Raw genomic sequence first — 24,489 nt, 5'->3', positions numbered from 1 at the left:
ATATAGCCTCCACATTGACTCTGTACCGGTACTCCATGTATATAGCCTCCACATTGACTCTGTACCGGTACTCCATGTATATAGCCTCCACATTGACTCTGTACCGGTACTCCATGTATATAGCCTCCACATTGACTCTGTACCGGTATATAGCCTCCACATTGACTCTGTATGTATATAGCCTCCACATTGACTCTGTACCGGTACCCATGTATATAGCCTCCACATTGACTCTGTACCGGTACCCCATGTATATAGCCTCCACATTGACTCTGTACCGGTACTCCATGTATATAGCCTCCACATTGACTCTGTACCGGTACCCCATGTATATAGCCTCCACATTGACTCTGTACCGGTACTCCATGTATATAGCCTCCACATTGACTCTGTACCGGTACCCCATGTATATAGCCTCCACATTGACTCTGTACCGGTACCCCATGTATATAGCCTCCACATTGACTCTGTACCAGTACCCCATGTATATAGCCTCCACATTGACTCTGTACCGGTACCCCATGTATATAGCCTCCACATTGACTCTGTACCGGTACCCCATGTATATAGCCTCCACATTGACTCTGTACCGGTACCCCATGTATATAGCCTCCACATTGACTCTGTACCAGTACCCCATGTATATAGCCTCCACATTGACTCTGTACCGGTACTCCATGTATATAGCCTCCACATTGACTCTGTACCAGTACCCCATGTATATAGCCTCCACATTGACTCTGTACCGGTACTCCATGTATATAGCCTCCACATTGACTCTGTACCGGTACCCCATGTATATAGCCTCCACATTGACTCTGTACCGGTACCCCTGTATATAGCCTCCACATTGACTCTGTACCAGTACCCCATGTATATAGCCTCCACATTGACTCTGTACCGGTACCCCATGTATATAGCCTCCACATTGACTCTGTACCGGTACCCCATGTATATAGCCTCCACATTGACTCTGTACCGGTACCCCATGTATATAGCCTCCACATTGACTCTGTACCGGTACTCCATGTATATAGCCTCCACATTGACTCTGTACCAGTACCCCATGTATATAGCCTCCACATTGACTCTGTACCAGTACCCCATGTATATAGCCTCCACATTGACTCTGTACCGGTACCCCATGTATATAGCCTCCACATTGACTCTGTACCGGTACCCCATGTATATAGCCTCCACATTGACTCTGTACCGGTACCCCCTGTATATAGCCTCCACATTGACTCTGTACCGGTACCCCCTGTATATAGCCTCCACATTGACTCTGTACCGGTACCCCATGTATATAGCCTCCACATTGACTCTGTACCAGTACCCCATGTATATAGCCTCCACATTGACTCTGTACCGGTACCCCATGTATATAGCCTCCACATTGACTCTGTACCAGTACCCCATGTATATAGCCTCCACATTGACTCTGTACCGGTACCCCATGTATATAGCCTCCACATTGACTCTGTACCGTACCCCATGTATATAGCCTCCACATTGACTCTGTACCGGTACCCCTGTATATAGCCTCCACATTGACTCTGTACCAGTACCCCCTGTATATAGCCTCCACATTGACTCTGTACCAGTACCCCCTGTATATAGCCTCCACATTGACTCTGTACCAGTACCCCCTGTATATAGCCTCCACATTGACTCTGTACCGGTACCCCTGTATATAGCCTCCACATTGACTCTGTACCGGTACCCCTGTATATAGCCTCCACATTGACTCTGTACCGGTACCCCCTGTATATAGCCTCCACATTGACTCTGTACCGGTACCCCTGTATATAGCCTCCACATTGACTCTGTACCAGTACCCCTGTATATAGCCTCCACATTGACTCTGTACCGGTACCCCTGTATATAGCCTCCACATTGACTCTGTACCAGTACCCCATGTATATAGCCTCCACATTGACTCTGTACCGGTACCCCTGTATATAGCCTCCACATTGACTCTGTACCGGTACCCCATGTATATAGCCTCCACATTGACTCTGTACCAGTACCCCTGTATACCCCTGTATATAGCCTCCACATTGACTCTGTACCGGTACCCCATGTATATAGCCTCCACATTGACTCTGTACCAGTACCCCATGTATATAGCCTCCACATTGACTCTGTACCGGTACCCCATGTATATAGCCTCCACATTGACTCTGTACCGGTACCCATGTATATAGCCTCCACATTGACTCTGTACCGGTACCCCATGTATATAGCCTCCACATTGACTCTGTACCGGTACCCCTGTATATAGCCTCCACATTGACTCTGTACCAGTACCCCTGTATATAGCCTCCACATTGACTCTGTACCAGTACCCCTGTATATAGCCTCCACATTGACTCTGTACCGGTACTCCCATGTATATAGCCTCCACATTGACTCTGTACCGGTACCCCATGTATATAGCCTCCACATTGACTCTGTACCGGTACCCCATGTATATAGCCTCCACATTGACTCTGTACCGGTACCCCATGTATATAGCCTCCACATTGACTCTGTACCGGTACCCCATGTATATAGCCTCCACATTGACTCTGTACCAGTACCCCTGTATATAGCCTCCACATTGACTCTGTACCAGTACCCCTGTATATAGCCTCCACATTGACTCTGTACCAGTACCCCTGTATATAGCCTCCACATTGACTCTGTACCGGTACCCCCTGTATATAGCCTCCACATTGACTCTGTACCGGTACCCCATGTATATAGCCTCCACATTGACTCTGTACCGGTACCCCTGTATATAGCCTCCACATTGACTCTGTACCGGTACCCCATGTATATAGCCTCCACATTGACTCTGTACCGGTACCCCTGTATATAGCCTCCACATTGACTCTGTACCGGTACCCCATGTATATAGCCTCCACATTGACTCTGTACCAGTACCCATGTATATAGCCTCCACATTGACTCTGTACCGGTACCCTGTGTATATGTATATAGCCTCCACATTGACTCTGTACCGGTACCCCATGTATATAGCCTCCACATTGACTCTGTACCGGTACCCCTGTATATAGCCTCCACATTGACTCTGTACCGGTACCCCTGTATATAGCCTCCACATTGACTCTGTACCGGTACCCCATGTATATAGCCTCCACATTGACTCTGTACCGGTACTCCATGTATATAGCCTCCACATTGACTCTGTACCAGTACTCCATGTATATAGCCTCCACATTGACTCTGTACCGGTACTCCATGTATATAGCCTCCACATTGACTCTGTACCGGTACCCCCTGTATATAGCCTCCACATTGACTCTGTACCAGTACCCCCTGTATATAGCCTCCACATTGACTCTGTACCAGTACCCCCTGTATATAGCCTCCACATTGACTCTGTACCTAGTCATGGTACCCCATGTCTGTATACTAGCCTCCACATTGACTCTGTACCGGTACCCATGTATATAGCCTCCACATTGACTCTGTACCGGTACTCCATGTATATAGCCTCCACATTGACTCTGTACCGGTACCCCATGTATATAGCCTCCACATTGACTCTGTACCGGTACCCCATGTATATAGCCTCCACATTGACTCTGTACCGGTACCCATGTATATAGCCTCCACATTGACTCTGTACCGGTACCCCATGTATATAGCCTCCACATTGACTCTGTACCGGTACCCCTGTATATAGCCCACCACATTGACTCTGTACCAGTACCCCCTGTATATAGCCTCCACATTGACTCTGTACCGGTACCCCCTGTATATAGCCTCCACATTGACTCTGTACCGGTACTCCATGTATATAGCCTCCACATTGACTCTGTACCGGTACCCCATGTATATAGCCTCCACATTGACTCTGTACCGGTACCCCATGTATATAGCCTCCACATTGACTCTGTACCGGTACCCCCTGTATATAGCCTCCACATTGACTCTGTACCAGTACCCCATGTATATAGCCTCCACATTGACTCTGTACCAGTACCCCATGTATATAGCCTCCACATTGACTCTGTACCGGTACTCCATGTATATAGCCTCCACATTGACTCTGTACCGGTACCCCATGTATATAGCCTCCACATTGACTCTGTACCGGTACTCCATGTATATAGCCTCCACATTGACTCTGTACCGGTACCCCTGTATATAGCCTCCACATTGACTCTGTACCGGTACCCCCTGTATATAGCCTCCACATTGACTCTGTACCAGTACCCCATGTATATAGCCTCCACATTGACTCTGTACCGGTACCCCATGTATATAGCCTCCACATTGACTCTGTACCGGTACCCCATGTATATAGCCTCCACATTGACTCTGTACCGGTACCCCATGTATATAGCCTCCACATTGACTCTGTACCGGTACCCCATGTATATAGCCTCCACATTGACTCTGTACCGGTACTCCATGTATATAGCCTCCACATTGACTCTGTACCAGTACCCCATGTATATAGCCTCCACATTGACTCTGTACCGGTACCCCATGTATATAGCCTCCACATTGACTCTGTACCAGTACCCCTGTATATAGCCTCCACATTGACTCTGTACCGGTACCCCCTGTATATAGCCTCCACATTGACTCTGTACCGGTACCCCATGTATATAGCCTCCACATTGACTCTGTACCGGTACCCCCTGTATATAGCCTCCACATTGACTCTGTACCGGTACCCCTGTATATAGCCTCCACATTGACTCTGTACCGGTACTCCATGTATATAGCCTCCACATTGACTCTGTACCGGTACCCCCTGTATATAGCCTCCACATTGACTCTGTACCGGTACCCCCTGTATATAGCCTCCACATTGACTCTGTACCGGTACCCCCTGTATATAGCCTCCACATTGACTCTGTACCGGTACCCCATGTATATAGCCTCCACATTGACTCTGTACCAGTACCCCATGTATATAGCCTCCACATTGACTCTGTACCGGTACCCCATGTATATAGCCTCCACATTGACTCTGTACCAGTACCCCATGTATATAGCCTCCACATTGACTCTGTACCGTACCCCATGTATATCCAGCCTCCACATTGACTCTGTACCGGTACTCCATGTATATAGCCTCCACATTGACTCTGTACCGGTACCCCATGTATATAGCCTCCACATTGACTCTGTACCGGTACCCCATGTATATAGCCTCCACATTGACTCTGTACCAGTACCCCATGTATATAGCCTCCACATTGACTCTGTACCAGTACCCATGTATATAGCCTCCACATTGACTCTGTACCGTACTCCATGTATATAGCCTCCACATTGACTCTGTACCGGTACCCATGTATATAGCCTCCACATTGACTCTGTACCGGTACTCCATGTATATAGCCTCCACATTGACTCTGTACCGGTACCCCATGTATATAGCCTCCACATTGACTCTGTACCGGTACCCCCTGTATATAGCCTCCACATTGACTCTGTACCAGTACCCCCTGTATATAGCCTCCACATTGACTCTGTACCAGTACCCCTGTATATAGCCTCCACATTGACTCTGTACCAGTACCCCATGTATATAGCCTCCACATTGACTCTGTACCGGTACCCCCTGTATATAGCCTCCACATTGACTCTGTACCGGTACCCCATGTATATAGCCTCCACATTGACTCTGTACCGGTACCCCCTGTATATAGCCTCCACATTGACTCTGTACCGGTACCCCTGTATATAGCCTCCACATTGACTCTGTACCGGTACTCCCCTGTATATAGCCTCCACATTGACTCTGTACCGGTACCCCCTGTATATAGCCTCCACATTGACTCTGTACCGGTACCCCATGTATATAGCCTCCACATTGACTCTGTACCGGTACCCATGTATATAGCCTCCACATTGACTCTGTACCGGTACCCCATGTATATAGCCTCCACATTGACTCTGTACCGGTACCCCATGTATATAGCCTCCACATTGACTCTGTACCGGTACTCCATGTATATAGCCTCCACATTGACTCTGTACCGGTACCCCATGTATATAGCCTCCACATTGACTCTGTACCGGTACTCCCATGTATATAGCCTCCACATTGACTCTGTACCGGTACCCCTGTATATAGCCTCCACATTGACTCTGTACCCATGTATATAGCCTACTCCATGTATATAGCCTCCACATTGACTCTGTACCGGTACCCCTGTATATAGCCTCCACATTGACTCTGTACCGTACCCCATGTATATAGCCTCCACATTGACTCTGTACCGGTACCCCTGTATATAGCCTCCACATTGACTCTGTACCGTACCCCATGTATATAGCCTCCACATTGACTCTGTACCAGTACTCCATGTATATAGCCTCCACATTGACTCTGTACCGGTACCCCTGTATATAGCCTCCACATTGACTCTGTACCGGTACTCCATGTATATAGCCTCCACATTGACTCTGTACCGGTACTCCATGTATATAGCCTCCACATTGACTCTGTACCGGTACTCCATGTATATAGCCTCCACATTGACTCTGTACCGGTACCCCTGTATATAGCCTCCACATTGACTCTGTACCGGTACCCCATGTATATAGCCTCCACATTGACTCTGTACCGGTACTCCATGTATATAGCCTCCACATTGACTCTGTACCAGGTACCCCATGTATATAGCCTCCACATTGACTCTGTACCGGTACCCCATGTATATAGCCTCCACATTGACTCTGTACCAGTACCCCATGTATATAGCCTCCACATTGACTCCTCTGTACCAGTACCCCATGTATATAGCCTCCACATTGACTCTGTACCGGTACTCCATGTATATAGCCTCCACATTGACTCTGTACCGGTACCCCATGTATATAGCCTCCACATTGACTCTGTACCGGTACCCCATGTATATAGCCTCCACATTGACTCTGTACCAGTACCCCTGTATATAGCCTCCACATTGACTCTGTACCGGTACCCCATGTATATAGCCTCCACATTGACTCTGTACCGGTACCCATGTATATAGCCTCCACATTGACTCTGTACCGGTACTCCATGTATATAGCCTCCACATTGACTCTGTACCGGTACCCCTGTATATAGCCTCCACATTGACTCTGTACCGGTACCCATGTATATAGCCTCCACATTGACTCTGTACCGGTACCCCATGTATATAGCCTCCACATTGACTCTGTACCGGTACCCCATGTATATAGCCTCCACATTGACTCTGTACCGGTACCCCCTCTGTACCAGTATATAGCCTCCACATTGACTCGCTGTACCGTACCCCATGTATATAGCCTCCACATTGACTCTGTACCGGTACTCCATGTATATAGCCTCCACATTGACTCTGTACCGGTACTCCATGTATATAGCCTCCACATTGACTCTGTACCAGTACCCCCTGTATATAGCCTCCACATTGACTCTGTACCGGTACTCCCCTGTATATAGCCTCCACATTGACTCTGTACCAGTACCCCATGTATATAGCCTCCACATTGACTCTGTACCGGTACTCCCTGTATATAGCCTCCACATTGACTCTGTACCGGTACTCCATGTATATAGCCTCCACATTGACTCTGTACCGGTACTCCATGTATATAGCCTCCACATTGACTCTGTACCAGTACCCCATGTATATAGCCTCCACATTGACTCTGTACCAGTACCCCATGTATATAGCCTCCACATTGACTCTGTACCGGTACCCCCTGTATATAGCCTCCACATTGACTCTGTACCGGTACCCATGTATATAGCCTCCACATTGACTCTGTACCGGTACTCCATGTATATAGCCTCCACATTGACTCTGTACCGGTACTCCATGTATATAGCCTCCACATTGACTCTGTACCGGTACCCCATGTATATAGCCTCCACATTGACTCTGTACCAGTACCCCATGTATATAGCCTCCACATTGACTCTGTACCAGTACCCCATGTATATAGCCTCCACATTGACTCTGTACCAGTACCCCACATGTATATAGCCTCCACATTGACTCTGTACCAGTACCCCTGTATATAGCCTCCACATTGACTCTGTACCAGTACCCCCACTATAGCCTCCACATTGACTCTGTACCGGTACCCCATGTATATAGCCTCCACATTGACTCTGTACCGGTACTCCATGTATATAGCCTCCACATTGACTCTGTACCGGTACCCCATGTATATAGCCTCCACATTGACTCTGTACCGGTACCCCATGTATATAGCCTCCACATTGACTCTGTACCAGTACCCCCTGTATATAGCCTCCACATTGACTCTGTACCAGTACCCCATGTATATAGCCTCCACATTGACTCTGTACCGGTACCCCATGTATATAGCCTCCACATTGACTCTGTACCGGTACCCCATGTATATAGCCTCCACATTGACTCTGTACCAGGTACCCCTGTATATAGCCTCCACATTGACTCTGTACCGGTACTCCATGTATATAGCCTCCACATTGACTCTGTACCAGTACTCCATGTATATAGCCTCCACATTGACTCTGTACCAGTACCCCATGTATATAGCCTCCACATTGACTCTGTACCAGTACTGTATATAGCCTCCACATTGACTCTGTACCAGTACCCATGTATATAGCCTCCACATTGACTCTGTACCGGTACCCCATGTATATAGCCTCCACATTGACTCTGTACCGTACCCCATGTATATAGCCTCCACATTGACTCTGTACCGGTACCCCATGTATATAGCCTCCACATTGACTCTGTACCGACTCTGTACCAGTCCCATGTATATAGCCTCCACATTGACCTGTACCGGTACCCCATGTATATAGCCTCCACATTGACTCTGTACCGGACTACCCCATGTATATAGCCTCCACATTGACTCTGTACCGGTACCCCTGTATATAGCCTCCACATTGACTCTGTACCGGTACCCCTGTATATAGCCTCCACATTGACTCTGTACCAGTACCCCATGTATATAGCCTCCACATTGACTCTGTACCAGTACCCCATGTATATAGCCTCCACATTGACTCTGTACCAGTACCCCATGTATATAGCCTCCACATTGACTCTGTACCAGGTACCCCATGTATATAGCCTCCACATTGACTCTGTACCAGTACCCCATGTATATAGCCTCCACATTGACTCTGTACCGTACCCCAGTATATAGCCTCCACATTGACTCTGTACCGGTACCCCCCTGTATATAGCCTCCACATTGACTCTGTACCGGTACCCCTGTATATAGCCTCCACATTGACTCTGTACCGGTACCCCCTGTATATAGCCTCCACATTGACTCTGTACCAGTACCCCATGTATATAGCCTCCACATTGACTCTGTACCGGTACTCCATGTATATAGCCTCCACATTGACTCTGTACCGGTACCCCATGTATATAGCCTCCACATTGACTCTGTACCAGTACCCCATGTATATAGCCTCCACATTGACTCTGTACCGTACCCCATGTATATAGCCTCCACATTGACTCTGTACCGGTACCCCATGTATATAGCCTCCACATTGACTCTGTACCAGTACCCCATGTATATAGCCTCCACATTGACTCTGTACCAGTACCCCATGTATATAGCCTCCACATTGACTCTGTACCAGTACCCCTGTATATAGCCTCCACATTGACTCTGTACCGGTACCCCCTGTATATAGCCTCCACATTGACTCTGTACCAGTACCCCCTGTATATAGCCTCCACATTGACTCTGTACCGGTACTCCATGTATATAGCCTCCACATTGACTCTGTACCGGTACCCCTGTATATAGCCTCCACATTGACTCTGTACCGTACCCCATGTATATAGCCTCCACATTGACTCTGTACCAGGTACCCCCTGTATATAGCCTCCACATTGACTCTGTACCGGTACCCCATGTATATAGCCTCCACATTGACTCTGTACCGGTACCCCATGTATATAGCCTCCACATTGACTCTGTACCGGTACCCCATGTATATAGCCTCCACATTGACTCTGTACCAGTACTCCATGTATATAGCCTCCACATTGACTCTGTACCAGTACCCCATGTATATAGCCTCCACATTGACTCTGTACCGGTACTCCATGTATATAGCCTCCACATTGACTCTGTACCGGTACTCCCTGTATATAGCCTCCACATTGACTCTGTACCGGTACTCCATGTATATAGCCTCCACATTGACTCTGTACCAGTACCCCATGTATATAGCCTCCACATTGACTCTGTACCGGTACCCCCTGTATATAGCCTCCACATTGACTCTGTACCAGTACCCCATGTATATAGCCTCCACATTGACTCTGTACCAGTACTCCATGTATATAGCCTCCACATTGACTCTGTACCGGTACTCCATGTATATAGCCTCCACATTGACTCTGTACCGGTACTCCATGTATATAGCCTCCACATTGACTCTGTACCAGTACTCCATGTATATAGCCTCCACATTGACTCTGTACCGGTACTCCATGTATATAGCCTCCACATTGACTCTGTACCAGTACTCCATGTATATAGCCTCCACATTGACTCTGTACCGGTACTCCATGTATATAGCCTCCACATTGACTCTGTACCAGTACCCCATGTATATAGCCTCCACATTGACTCTGTACCAGTACCCCTGTATATAGCCTCCACATTGACTCTGTACCAGTACCCCTGTATATAGCCTCCACATTGACTCTGTACCAGTACCCCATGTATATAGCCTCCACATTGACTCTGTACCGGTACCCCATGTATATAGCCTCCACATTGACTCTGTACCAGTACCCCATGTATATAGCCTCCACATTGACTCTGTACCGGTACCCCATGTATATAGCCTCCACATTGACTCTGTACCAGTACCCCCTGTATATAGCCTCCACATTGACTCTGTACCAGTACCCCCTGTATATAGCCTCCACATTGACTCTGTACCAGTACCCCTGTATATAGCCTCCACATTGACTCTGTACCAGTACCCCTGTATATAGCCTCCACATTGACTCTGTACCAGTACCCCCTGTATATAGCCTCCACATTGACTCTGTACCAGTACTCCATGTATATAGCCTCCACATTGACTCTGTACCAGTACCCCTGTATATAGCCTCCACATTGACTCTGTACCAGTACCCCTGTATATAGCCTCCACATTGACTCTGTACCAGTACCCCCTGTATATAGCCTCCACATTGACTCTGTACCGGTACTCCATGTATATAGCCTCCATATTGACTCTGTACCGGTACCCCTGTATATAGCCTCCACATTGACTCTGTACCAGTACCCCATGTATATAGCCTCCACATTGACTCTGTACCGGTACTCCATGTATATAGCCTCCACATTGACTCTGTACCGGTACCCCCTGTATATAGCCTCCACATTGACTCTGTACCAGTACCCCATGTATATAGCCTCCACATTGACTCTGTACCAGTACCCCCTGTATATAGCCTCCACATTGACTCTGTACCAGTACCCATGTATATAGCCTCCACATTGACTCTGTACCAGTACCCCATGTATATAGCCTCCACATTGACTCTGTACCAGTACCCCATGTATATAGCCTCCACATTGACTCTGTACCAGTACCCCATGTATATAGCCTCCACATTGACTCTGTACCGGTACCCCTGTATATAGCCTCCACATTGACTCTGTACCGGTACTCCATGTATATAGCCTCCACATTGACTCTGTACCAGTACCCCTGTATATAGCCTCCACATTGACTCTGTACCGGTACCCATGTATATAGCCTCCACATTGACTCTGTACCAGTACCCCATGTATATAGCCTCCACATTGACTCTGTACCAGTACCCCATGTATATAGCCTCCACATTGACTCTGTACCAGTACCCCATGTATATAGCCTCCACATTGACTCTGTACCAGTACTCCATGTATATAGCCTCCACATTGACTCTGTACCAGTACCCCATGTATATAGCCTCCACATTGACTCTGTACCAGTACCCCATGTATATAGCCTCCACATTGACTCTGTACCAGTACCCCATGTATATAGCCTCCACATTGACTCTGTACCAGTACCCCATGTATATAGCCTCCACATTGACTCTGTACCAGTACCCCATGTATATAGCCTCCACATTGACTCTGTACCGGTACCCCATGTATATAGCCTCCACATTGACTCTGTACCGGTACCCCATGTATATAGCCTCCACATTGACTCTGTACCAGTACCCCTGTATATAGCCTCCACATTGACTCTGTACCGGTACTCCATGTATATAGCCTCCACATTGACTCTGTACCGGTACCCCATGTATATAGCCTCCACATTGACTCTGTACCGTACCCCATGTATATAGCCTCCACATTGACTCTGTACCGGTACCCCATGTATATAGCCTCCACATTGACTCTGTACCAGTACCCCATGTATATAGCCTCCACATTGACTCTGTACCAGTACCCCATGTATATAGCCTCCACATTGACTCTGTACCAGTACCCCATGTATATAGCCTCCACATTGACTCTGTACCAGTACCCCCTGTATATAGCCTCCACATTGACTCTGTACCGTACCCCATGTATATAGCCTCCACATTGACTCTGTACCGGTACCCCATGTATATAGCCTCCACATTGACTCTGTACCGGTACCCCTGTATATAGCCTCCACATTGACTCTGTACCAGTACCCCTGTATATAGCCTCCACATTGACTCTGTACCAGTACCCCTGTATATAGCCTCCACATTGACTCTGTACCAGGTACTCCATGTATATAGCCTCCACATTGACTCTGTACCAGTACCCCATGTATATAGCCTCCACATTGACTCTGTACCAGTACCCCCTGTATATAGCCTCCACATTGACTCTGTACCAGTACCCCTGTATATAGCCTCCACATTGACTCTGTACCAGTACCCCCTGTATATAGCCTCCACATTGACTCTGTACCGGTACCCCTGTATATAGCCTCCACATTGACTCTGTACCGTACCCCCTGTATATAGCCTCCACATTGACTCTGTACCGGTACCCCATGTATATAGCCTCCACATTGACTCTGTACCGGTACCCCATGTATATAGCCTCCACATTGACTCTGTACCAGTACCCCATGTATATAGCCTCCACATTGACTCTGTACCGGTACCCCATGTATATAGCCTCCACATTGACTCTGTACCGGTACCCCCTGTATATAGCCTCCACATTGACTCTGTACCAGTACCCCATGTATATAGCCTCCACATTGACTCTGTACCGGTACTCCATGTATATAGCCTCCACATTGACTCTGTACCGGTACTCCATGTATATAGCCTCCACATTGACTCTGTACCGGTACCCCATGTATATAGCCTCCACATTGACTCTGTACCGGTACCCCATGTATATAGCCTCCACATTGACTCTGTACCGGTACTCCATGTATATAGCCTCCACATTGACTCTGTACCGGTACCCCATGTATATAGCCTCCACATTGACTCTGTACCGGTACCCCTGTATATAGCCTCCACATTGACTCTGTACCGGTACCCCATGTATATAGCCTCCACATTGACTCTGTACCGGTACCCCCTGTATATAGCCTCCACATTGACTCTGTACCAGTACCCCCTGTATATAGCCTCCACATTGACTCTGTACCAGTACCCCATGTATATAGCCTCCACATTGACTCTGTACCGGTACCCCATGTATATAGCCTCCACATTGACTCTGTACCGGTACCCCATGTATATAGCCTCCACATTGACTCTGTACCGGTACCCCATGTATATAGCCTCCACATTGACTCTGTACCGGTACTCCATGTATATAGCCTCCACATTGACTCTGTACCAGTACCCCCTGTATATAGCCTCCACATTGACTCTGTACCGGTACCCCCTGTATATAGCCTCCACATTGACTCTGTACCGGTACTCCATGTATATAGCCTCCACATTGACTCTGTACCGGTACCCCATGTATATAGCCTCCACATTGACTCTGTACCGGTACCCCCTGTATATAGCCTCCACATTGACTCTGTACCGGTACTCCATGTATATAGCCTCCACATTGACTCTGTACCGGTACTCCATGTATATAGCCTCCACATTGACTCTGTACCGGTACCCCTGTATATAGCCTCCACATTGACTCTGTACCGGTACCCCATGTATATAGCCTCCACATTGACTCTGTACCGGTACCCATGTATATAGCCTCCACATTGACTCTGTACCGGTACCCCATGTATATAGCCTCCACATTGACTCTGTACCGGTACTCCATGTATATAGCCTCCACATTGACTCTGTACCGGTACTCCATGTATATAGCCTCCACATTGACTCTGTACCGGTACCCCTGTATATAGCCTCCACATTGACTCTGTACCGGTACCCATGTATATAGCCTCCACATTGACTCTGTACCGGTACTCCATGTATATAGCCTCCACATTGACTCTGTACCGGTACCCCATGTATATAGCCTCCACATTGACTCTGTACCGGTACCCCATGTATATAGCCTCCACATTGACTCTGTACCGGTACTCCATGTATATAGCCTCCACATTGACTCTGTACCGGTACCCCATGTATATAGCCTCCACATTGACTCTGTACCGGTACCCCCTGTATATAGCCTCCACATTGACTCTGTACCGGTACCCATGTATATAGCCTCCACATTGACTCTGTACCGGTACTCCCATGTATATAGCCTCCACATTGACTCTGTACCGGTACTCCATGTATATAGCCTCCACATTGACTCTGTACCGGTACCCCTGTATATAGCCTCCACATTGACTCTGTACCGGTACCCCATGTATATAGCCTCCACATTGACTCTGTACCGGTACTCCATCATGTATATAGCCTCCACATTGACTCTGTACCGGTACTCCATGTATATAGCCTCCACATTGACTCTGTACCGGTACCCCATGTATATAGCCTCCACATTGACTCTGTACCGGTACTCCATGTATATAGCCTCCACATTGACTCTGTACCGGTACCCCATGTATATAGCCTCCACATTGACTCTGTACCGGTACTCCATGTATATAGCCTCCACATTGACTCTGTACCGGTACTCCATGTATATAGCCTCCACATTGACTCTGTACCAGTACCCCATGTATATAGCCTCCACATTGACTCTGTACCGGTACTCCATGTATATAGCCTCCACATTGACTCTGTACCGGTACTCCATGTATATAGCCTCCACATTGACTCTGTACCGGTACCCCATGTATATAGCCTCCACATTGACTCTGTACCGGTACTCCATGTATATAGCCTCCACATTGACTCTGTACCGGTACTCCATGTATATAGCCTCCACATTGACTCTGTACCGGTACCCCTGTATATAGCCTCCACATTGACTCTGTACCGGTACTCCCTGTATATAGCCTCCACATTGACTCTGTACCGGTACTCCATGTATATAGCCTCCACATTGACTCTGTACCGGTACTCCATGTATATAGCCTCCACATTGACTCTGTACCGGTACTCCATGTATATAGCCTCCACATTGACTCTGTACCGGTACTCCATGTATATAGCCTCCACATTGACTCTGTACCGGTACTCCATGTATATAGCCTCCACATTGACTCTGTACCGGTACTCCATGTATATAGCCTCCACATTGACTCTGTACCGGTACTCCATGTATATAGCCTCCACATTGACTCTGTACCGGTACTCCATGTATATAGCCTCCACATTGACTCTGTACCGGTACCCCATGTATATAGCCTCCACATTGACTCTGTACCGGTACTCCATGTATATAGCCTCCACATTGACTCTGTACCAGTACTCCATGTATATAGCCTCCACATTGACTCTGTACCGGTACCCCCTGTATATAGCCTCCACATTGACTCTGTACCGGTACTCCATGTATATAGCCTCCACATTGACTCTGTACCGGTACTCCATGTATATAGCCTCCACATTGACTCTGTACCGGTACTCCATGTATATAGCCTCCACATTGACTCTGTACCGGTACTCCATGTATATAGCCTCCACATTGACTCTGTACCGGTACTCCATGTATATAGCCTCCACATTGACTCTGTACCGGTACTCCATGTATATAGCCTCCACATTGACTCTGTACCGGTACTCCATGTATATAGCCTCCACATTGACTCTGTACCGGTACTCCATGTATATAGCCTCCACATTGACTCTGTACCGGTACCCCATGTATATAGCCTCCACATTGACTCTGTACCGGTACTCCATGTATATAGCCTCCACATTGACTCTGTACCGGTACCCCCTGTATATAGCCTCCACATTGACTCTGTACCGGTACCCCCTGTATATAGCCTCCACATTGACTCTGTACCGGTACCCCATGTATATAGCCTCCACATTGACTCTGTACCGGTACCCCATGTATATAGCCTCCACATTGACTCTGTACCGGTACCCCCTGTATATAGCCTCCACATTGACTCTGTACCGGTACCCCATGTATATAGCCTCCACATTGACTCTGTACCGGTACCCCATGTATATAGCCTCCACATTGACTCTGTACCGGTACCCCTGTATATAGCCTCCACATTGACTCTGTACCGGTACCCCATGTATATAGCCTCCACATTGACTCTGTACCGGTACTCCATGTATATAGCCTCCACATTGACTCTGTACCGGTACCCCATGTATATAGCCTCCACATTGACTCTGTACCGGTACCCCCTGTATATAGCCTCCACATTGACTCTGTACCGGTACCCCATGTATATAGCCTCCACATTGACTCTGTACCGGTACCCCCTGTATATAGCCTCCACATTGACTCTGTACCGGTACCCCCTGTATATAGCCTCCACATTGACTCTGTACCGGTACCCCATGTATATAGCCTCCACATTGACTCTGTACCGGTACTCCATGTATATAGCCTCCACATTGACTCTGTACCGGTACTCCATGTATATAGCCTCCACATTGACTCTGTACCGGTACTCCATGTATATAGCCTCCACATTGACTCTGTACCGGTACTCCATGTATATAGCCTCCACATTGACTCTGTACCGGTACCCCATGTATATAGCCTCCACATTGACTCTGTACCGGTACTCCATGTATATAGCCTCCACATTGACTCTGTACCGGTACTCCATGTATATAGCCTCCACATTGACTCTGTACCGGTACCCATGTATATAGCCTCCACATTGACTCTGTACCAGGTACCCCATGTATATAGCCTCCACATTGACTCTGTACCGGTACCCCATGTATATAGCCTCCACATTGACTCTGTACCAGTACCCCATGTATATAGCCTCCACATTGACTCTGTACCGTACCCCATGTATATAGCCTCCACATTGACTCTGTACCGGTACTCCATGTATATAGCCTCCACATTGACTCTGTACCAGTACCCCTGTATATAGCCTCCACATTGACTCTGTACCGGTACTCCATGTATATAGCCTCCACATTGACTCTGTACCGGTACTCCATGTATATAGCCTCCACATTGACTCTGTACCAGTACCCCATGTATATAGCCTCCACATTGACTCTGTACCGGTACTCCATGTATATAGCCTCCACATTGACTCTGTACCAGTACCCCCTGTATATAGCCTCCACATTGACTCTGTACCAGTACTCCATGTATATAGCCTCCACATTGACTCTGTACCGGTACTCCATGTATATAGCCTCCACATTGACTCTGTACCAGTACCCCATGTATATAGCCTCCACATTGACTCTGTACCGGTACTCCATGTATATAGCCTCCACATTGACTCTGTACCGGTACTCCATGTATATAGCCTCCACATTGACTCTGTACCGGTACTCCATGTATATAGCCTCCACATTGACTCTGTACCGGTACTCCATGTATAATGCCTCCACATTGACTCTGTACCAGTACCCCATGTATATAGCCTCCACATTGACTCTGTACCGGTACTCCATGTATAATGCCTCCACATTGACTCTGTACCAGTACCCCCTGTATATAGCCTCCACATTGACTCTGTACCGGTACTCCATGTATATAGCCTCCACATTGACTCTGTACCAGTACCCCCTGTATATAGCCTCCACATTGACTCTGTACCGGTACTCCATGTATAAGCCTCCACATTGACTCTGTACCAGTACCCCATGTATATAGCCTCCACATTGACTCTGTACCAGTACCCCATGTATAAGCCTCCACATTGACTCTGTACCGGTACCCCATGTATAATGCCTCCACATTGACTCTGTACCGGTACCCCATGTATATAGCCTCCACATTGACTCTGTACCGGTACTCCATGTATATAGCCTCCACATTGACTCTGTACCGGTACTCCATGTATATAGCCTCCACATTGACTCTGTACCGGTACTCCATGTATATAGCCTCCACATTGACTCTGTACCGGTACTCCATGTATAATGCCTCCACATTGACTCTGTACCAGTACCCCCTGTATATAGCCTCCACATTGACTCTGTACCGGTACTCCATGTATAATGCCTCCACATTGACTCTGTACCAGTACCCCCTGTATATAGCCTCCACATTGACTCTGTACCGGTACTCCATGTATAATGCCTCCACATTGACTCTGTACCAGTACTCCATGTATATAGCCTCCACATTGACTCTGTACCGGTACTCCATGTATATAGCCTCCACATTGACTCTGTACCGGTACTCCATGTATAATGCCTCCACATTGACTCTGTACCAGTACTCCATGTATATAGCCTCCACATTGACTCTGTACCGGTACTCCATGTATAATGCCTCCACATTGACTCTGTACCAGTACCCCCTGTATATAGCCTCCACATTGACTCTGTACCGGTACTCCATGTATAATGCCTCCACATTGACTCTGTACCAGTACCCCCTGTATATAGCCTCCACATTGACTCTGTACCGGTACTCCATGTATAATGCCTCCACATTGACTCTGTACCGGTACTCCATGTATATAGCCTCCACATTGACTCTGTACCGGTACTCCATGTATAATGCCATCACATTGACTCTGTACCAGTACCCCCTGTATATAGCCTCCACATTGACTCTGTACCGGTACTCCATGTATAATGCCTCCACATTGACTCTGTACTGGTACTCCATGTATAATGCCTCGCTACTGTAATTTTTTTTTTGCTCCTTCATTCATTATTTGATATTTTTCTATTGTTCTTAGTTATTATTAATTTATCATAGAACACAGCGAAATCCAATAGGCTCTGGTATACAGTTGAAGTTGAAAGTTAACATACACCCAAGCCAAATACATTTAAACTCAGTTTTTCACAATTCTTGACATTTAATCCTAGTAAATTTCCCTGTCTTAGGTCAGTTAGGATCACCACTTTATTTTAAGAATGTTAAATGTCAGAATAATAGTAGAGAGAATGATTTATTTCAGCTTTTTTCTTTCTTTCATCACATTCCCAGTGGGACAGAAGTTTACATACATTCAGTTAGTATTTGGTAGCATTGCCTTTACATTGTGTAACTTAGGTTAAACATTTCGGGTAGCCCACAATAAGTTGGGTGAATTTTGGCCCATTCCTCCTGACAGAGCTGGTGTATCTGAATCAGGTTTGTAGGCCTCCTTGCTCGCACACGCTTTTTCAGTTCTGCCCACAAATGTTCTATAGGATTGAGGTCAGGGCTTTGTGATGCCCACTCCAATACCTTGACTTTGTTGTCCTTTGCCACAACTTTGGAAGTATGCTAAGGGTCATTGTCCATTTGGAAGATCCATTTGCGACCAAGGTTTAACTTCCTGACTGATGTCTTGAGATGTTGCTTCAATATATCCACATCATTATCCTTCCTCATGATGACAACAATTTTGTGAAGTGCACAAGTCCCTCCTGCAGCAAAGCACCCCCACAACATGATGCTGCCATCCCCGTGCTTCACGGTTGGGATGGTGTTCTTCGGCTTGCAAGCCTCCCCCTTTTTCCTCCAAACATAATGATATGGCCAAACAGCTCTATTTTTGTTTCATCAGACCAGAGGACATTTCTCCAGAAAGTATTATCTTTGTCCCCATGTGCAGTTGCAACCCGTAGTCTGGCTTTTTAATGGTGGTTTTGGAGCAATGAGCGGCCTTTCAGGTTATGACGATATAGGACTAATTTTACTGTGGATATAGATACTTTGGTATCTGTTTCCTCCAGCATCTTCACAAGTACCTTTGCTGCTGTTCTGGGATTGATTTGCACTTTTCGCACCAAAGTACGTTCATCTCTAGGAGACAGAATGCGTCTCCTTCCTGAGCGGTATGACGGCTGCATGGTCCCATGGTGTTTAAACTTGTGTACTATGGTTTGTACAGATCAACGTGGTACCTTCAGGCATTTCGAAATTGCTCTCAAGGATGAACCAGACTTGTGGAGGTCTACAATTGTTTTTCTGAGGTCTTTGCTGATTTCTTTTGATTTTCCCATAATGTCAAGCGAAGAGGCACTGAGTTTGAAGGCAGGCCTTGAAATACATCCACAGGTACATGTCCACTTGACTCAAATTATGTCAATTAGCCTATCAGAAGCTTCTAAAGCATGACATAATTTTATGGAATTTTCCAAGCTGTTTAAAGGCACAGTCAACTTAGTATATGTAATCTTCTGACCCACTGGAATTGTGATACAGTGAATTATAAGTTAAATAATCTGTCTGTAAACAATTATTGGATAAATTACTTGTGTCATGCGCAAAGTAGATGTCCTAACCGACTTGCCAAAACTATAGTTTGTTAACGAGAAATTTGTGGAGTGGTTGAAAAATGAGTTTTAATGGCTCCATCCTAATAAGTACATGTAAACTTCCGACTTCAACTGCATTTACTTAGCTGCTTCTAAGACTCTTATGTGCAGTACAGGATCATTCTCATGGCGGGCCCCATTGGTTGTGTGTACAGCAGTCACTTCCCTCGTGTTTGATAGTTGATCGTTTCGTATTAGATTATATCATACTAGATTTGAGCTGATCTTGAAAACAGTGTATTTTAAGACTTCTCTTCCCAGTATGACTTTCATGTCTATTGGTCCTTTGTAGAGGTCCATGTTGAACAGTAGCACGGTTGGGTTCCAATCAGTTTTCAATTCAGAAAGTGAATTGAAATTTGAATTAGGAATGGAAAAATCCTTACAGAAAACGGCACTCCATTTTCCCTTGACTGAATAGAAAACGTATTTGACCCCCATCTCTGGTCTTGGTCTCAAGGTCCACCTAAGTGTGTGATTGGAATAGCCCTCCCTACATCCCTAATTGTGTGAGATTCATAAAAAGAAATACACATTCCTTGAGTATCACTCTCCTAACTCCGTAATAAGACACCGATTCCTGATGCCTCCCTCTCTGCCATTTCTCCTCTTAGACAGAATCCTCCATCTTCTCCAGGTTTGTCATTTTCCTGGAGTGGGCGGGGTCAGACTGTTGATTGATCTGGAGCCATGATTTACCTCACCCCTACACAATAAGCTGTGTGAGGCTACTTGAGGACTTAGATGTTCCCTTTAGTGTTCTTCCTTCCTCTGCTCACACACTTTTTCTTTTTTCCTCTCTGATTGTCTACTTCTGTCTTATTCTCTCTCTCACACTTACGATGTTCTCACCAATAGGTGCAGTAACGAGAGAGAGAGAGAGAGAGAGAGAGAGAGAGAGAGAGAGAGAGAGAGAGAGAGAGAGAGAGAGAGAGAGAGAGAGAGAGAGAGAGAGAGAGAGAGAGAGAGAGAGGGACAGAGAGAGAGAGAATTCGATAGTATTGTCTAGCACCATAAACCAACACATTCAAAGGTTTGCATGTGGAGAGAGAAAAAAGGCCTCTTGATCAATACAGTCTCTGCCATCAGTGGAGTTCCAACAACAGCCATTATTGTTATCTGTGTGAGATTGTACACTCTGTTTGTTCATTTCATGTTTTTATTGATTTTTTATTTATTTCACCAGGTCGTCCAGTTGAGAACAAGTTCTCATTTACAACTGCGACCTGGGCAAGATAAAGCAAAGTGGTGCGACATAAACAACAACACAGAGTTACACGTGAGATAAACAAATGTTTTGTTTCATGTAGGCACACTCGGAATGACTACCGTCAGGCGGAAATGGAGATGAAGAAATGGGAGAGAGAACCGAGGTATGCTTTTGAGTCTTGATGGAGGGATGAAAAAAATATCTTGGGGAATGAACGGACTAAATGGGTCAAATTATGAACATCTGAAGGAAATTGGAGAGGAGTACCTTGTATATATTTGAGAATATACATCCAGACGTTGTGATTGGATAAATCAACACATTAAGGAACTCGTCACCCAGGTCCCACTGAACTGGAAGCACCTCATCCTCGAGTTCCCTTTTGTTCTCCACACTGTTTCAAGACGTCCATTCGTTCCCTTTTTGATGCTGTTAAAAACCTGATATGGACAGCAACATATTAAGACAGCAACATATTAAGACAGCAACATATTAGGACAGCAACATATTAAGACAGCAACATTTATTTTATGAAAGAACCAATAAAACATGAGCTGTATTTACTCAAATATTTAAAACAAACCATGTGTGTGTGTGTGTGTGTGTGTGTGTGTGTGTGTGTGTGTGTGTGTGTGTGTGTGTGTGTGTGTGTGTGTGTGTGTGTGTGTGTGTGTGTGTGTGTGTGTGTGTGTGTGTGTGTGTGTGTGTGTGTGTGTGTGTGTGTGTGTGTGTGTGTGTGTGTGTGTGTGTGCGCATGCAGTAATTAGAAGAACATGTCACTTGGGCTCTGGTGGGACAGTTCCTCTCCAGGCTGTAGGAAACGATGGCCTTAATTGTGTTAGATTCATAAAAAATGACACACTTTCCTTCTCTTGATGTTTTCCAGTGGAACTGTAGAGTCAGAGGACAGAGCGGAAAGGAATGGACACTGGCCCCTCAGCACCAAAACAAACACGCTAAACAAGCTGATATCACTTTTGACAAGACTGATAAGACTGTTTGTTTTTTTGTCTGTTAAGTTTGAGGAGGACGGCAGCTGGCCATGGCCATACAGAGGGCTCTGATGACGTCCCAACCCCTTACAGTGATGTCATGTGACAGGAAGAGGAAGTGAGGTCGTCTTGGATTCACCCACCGTCGTCACCACCCAGGACAGCAACTAAGTCCGCAGAATGATTCTAGAGCCCTGCTGTACCGCCCTGTGTTTACTGTCTCCATCTAACTGAAAACATGGTACATACATGTGTTTACTGTCTCCGTCTAACTGAAAACATGGTACATACATGTGTTTACTGTCACTGTCTAACTGAAAACATGGTACATGCATGTGTTTTACTGTCTCCATCTAACTGAAAACATGGTACATACATGTGTTTACTGTCACTGTCTAACTGAAAACATGGTACATACATGTGTTTACTGTCACTGTCTAACTGAAAACATGGTACATACATGTGTTTTACTGTCTCCATCTAACTGAAAACATGGTACATACATGTGTTTACTGTCACTGTCTAACTGAAAACATGGTACATGCATGTGTTTACTGTCTCCATCTAACTGAAAACATGGTACATACATGTGTTTACTGTCTCCATCTAACTGAAAACATGGTACATACATGTGTTTACTATCTCCGTCTAACTGAAAACATGGTACATACATGTGTTTACTGTCTCCATCTAACTGAAAACATGGTACATACATGTGTTTACCGTCTCCACCTCTATATCTATCCCTGTCTGTCCATTTCATTTAAAGCATGCCAGTCTTTATGTACCAAAGATGTTTTCATCACAGTCTTGATCTTGAACACAATATGCGTCACACCCTAGTAGCCAAACCACAAATATCTCTCCCTACACTTTCCACCTCTCTCTCTTGCCTAGCCTCGTTTTTCACACACAGAGACATTCACATGCACACACACACACACACACACACACACGCACGCACGCACGCACGCACACACACACACACACACGCACGCACGCGCACGCGCACGCACGCACGCACGCACACACACACACACAAACTCACCTTCTGAGTTTCCACTGCACAGGTACATCCTCCTGCCAACCAGGTAGGGATTAGAAAATATAATTTATGCCTTTCTGAAATGTGGCCTCTCTTGGCTCTCTGACAGGAAGGTTGCCTCTGCCATTTTCTATTTCCCCTTTTAACATTGTGCATACCAACAATATTATCTCCCAAATAAATTCAAATGAGAGGGGCCAGAGCATGCAGCGTTTGGCCAGTTTTAAAAAAGCTCCTGGCGTCTCGTACTTGTAAGACATTTATGAGAAAACTGCTCCGTTTCATCTCACATGGCCCTAGGTTGAAATGGCAGCTTAGTCTAAAATCTGCTAGATGACAGTGTGGATTATATAGAGAGAGAGAGCGAGAGAGAGAGGGAGGGAGAGAGAGAGAGAGAAAGAGAGAGCAAGAGAGAGGGAAAGAGAGAGAGAGAGAGAGAGAGAGAGAGAG

The 24,489-nt window shown here is 46.4% G+C and overlaps 1 long non-coding RNA gene across 1 annotated transcript in view; it reads left to right on the top strand.

Annotated features, from left to right (window-relative positions):
- Nucleotides 1-24,236, top strand: part of LOC123990283 — a 44,746-nt gene extending 20,510 nt beyond the window's left edge. Inside the window, exons 2-3 of the long non-coding RNA XR_006830621.1 lie at nt 22,103-22,165; nt 23,022-24,236. This is a non-coding gene — a long non-coding RNA (uncharacterized LOC123990283). The remainder of the gene's footprint in view (nt 1-22,102; nt 22,166-23,021) is intronic.
- Nucleotides 24,237-24,489: the final 253 nt, after the last annotated feature.

Source organism: Oncorhynchus gorbuscha, linkage group LG12 (assembly GCF_021184085.1).
Source record: "Oncorhynchus gorbuscha isolate QuinsamMale2020 ecotype Even-year linkage group LG12, OgorEven_v1.0, whole genome shotgun sequence".
NCBI lineage: Eukaryota > Metazoa > Chordata > Actinopteri > Salmoniformes > Salmonidae > Oncorhynchus > Oncorhynchus gorbuscha.
This window is presented reverse-complemented; position numbering and strand designations above follow the sequence as displayed.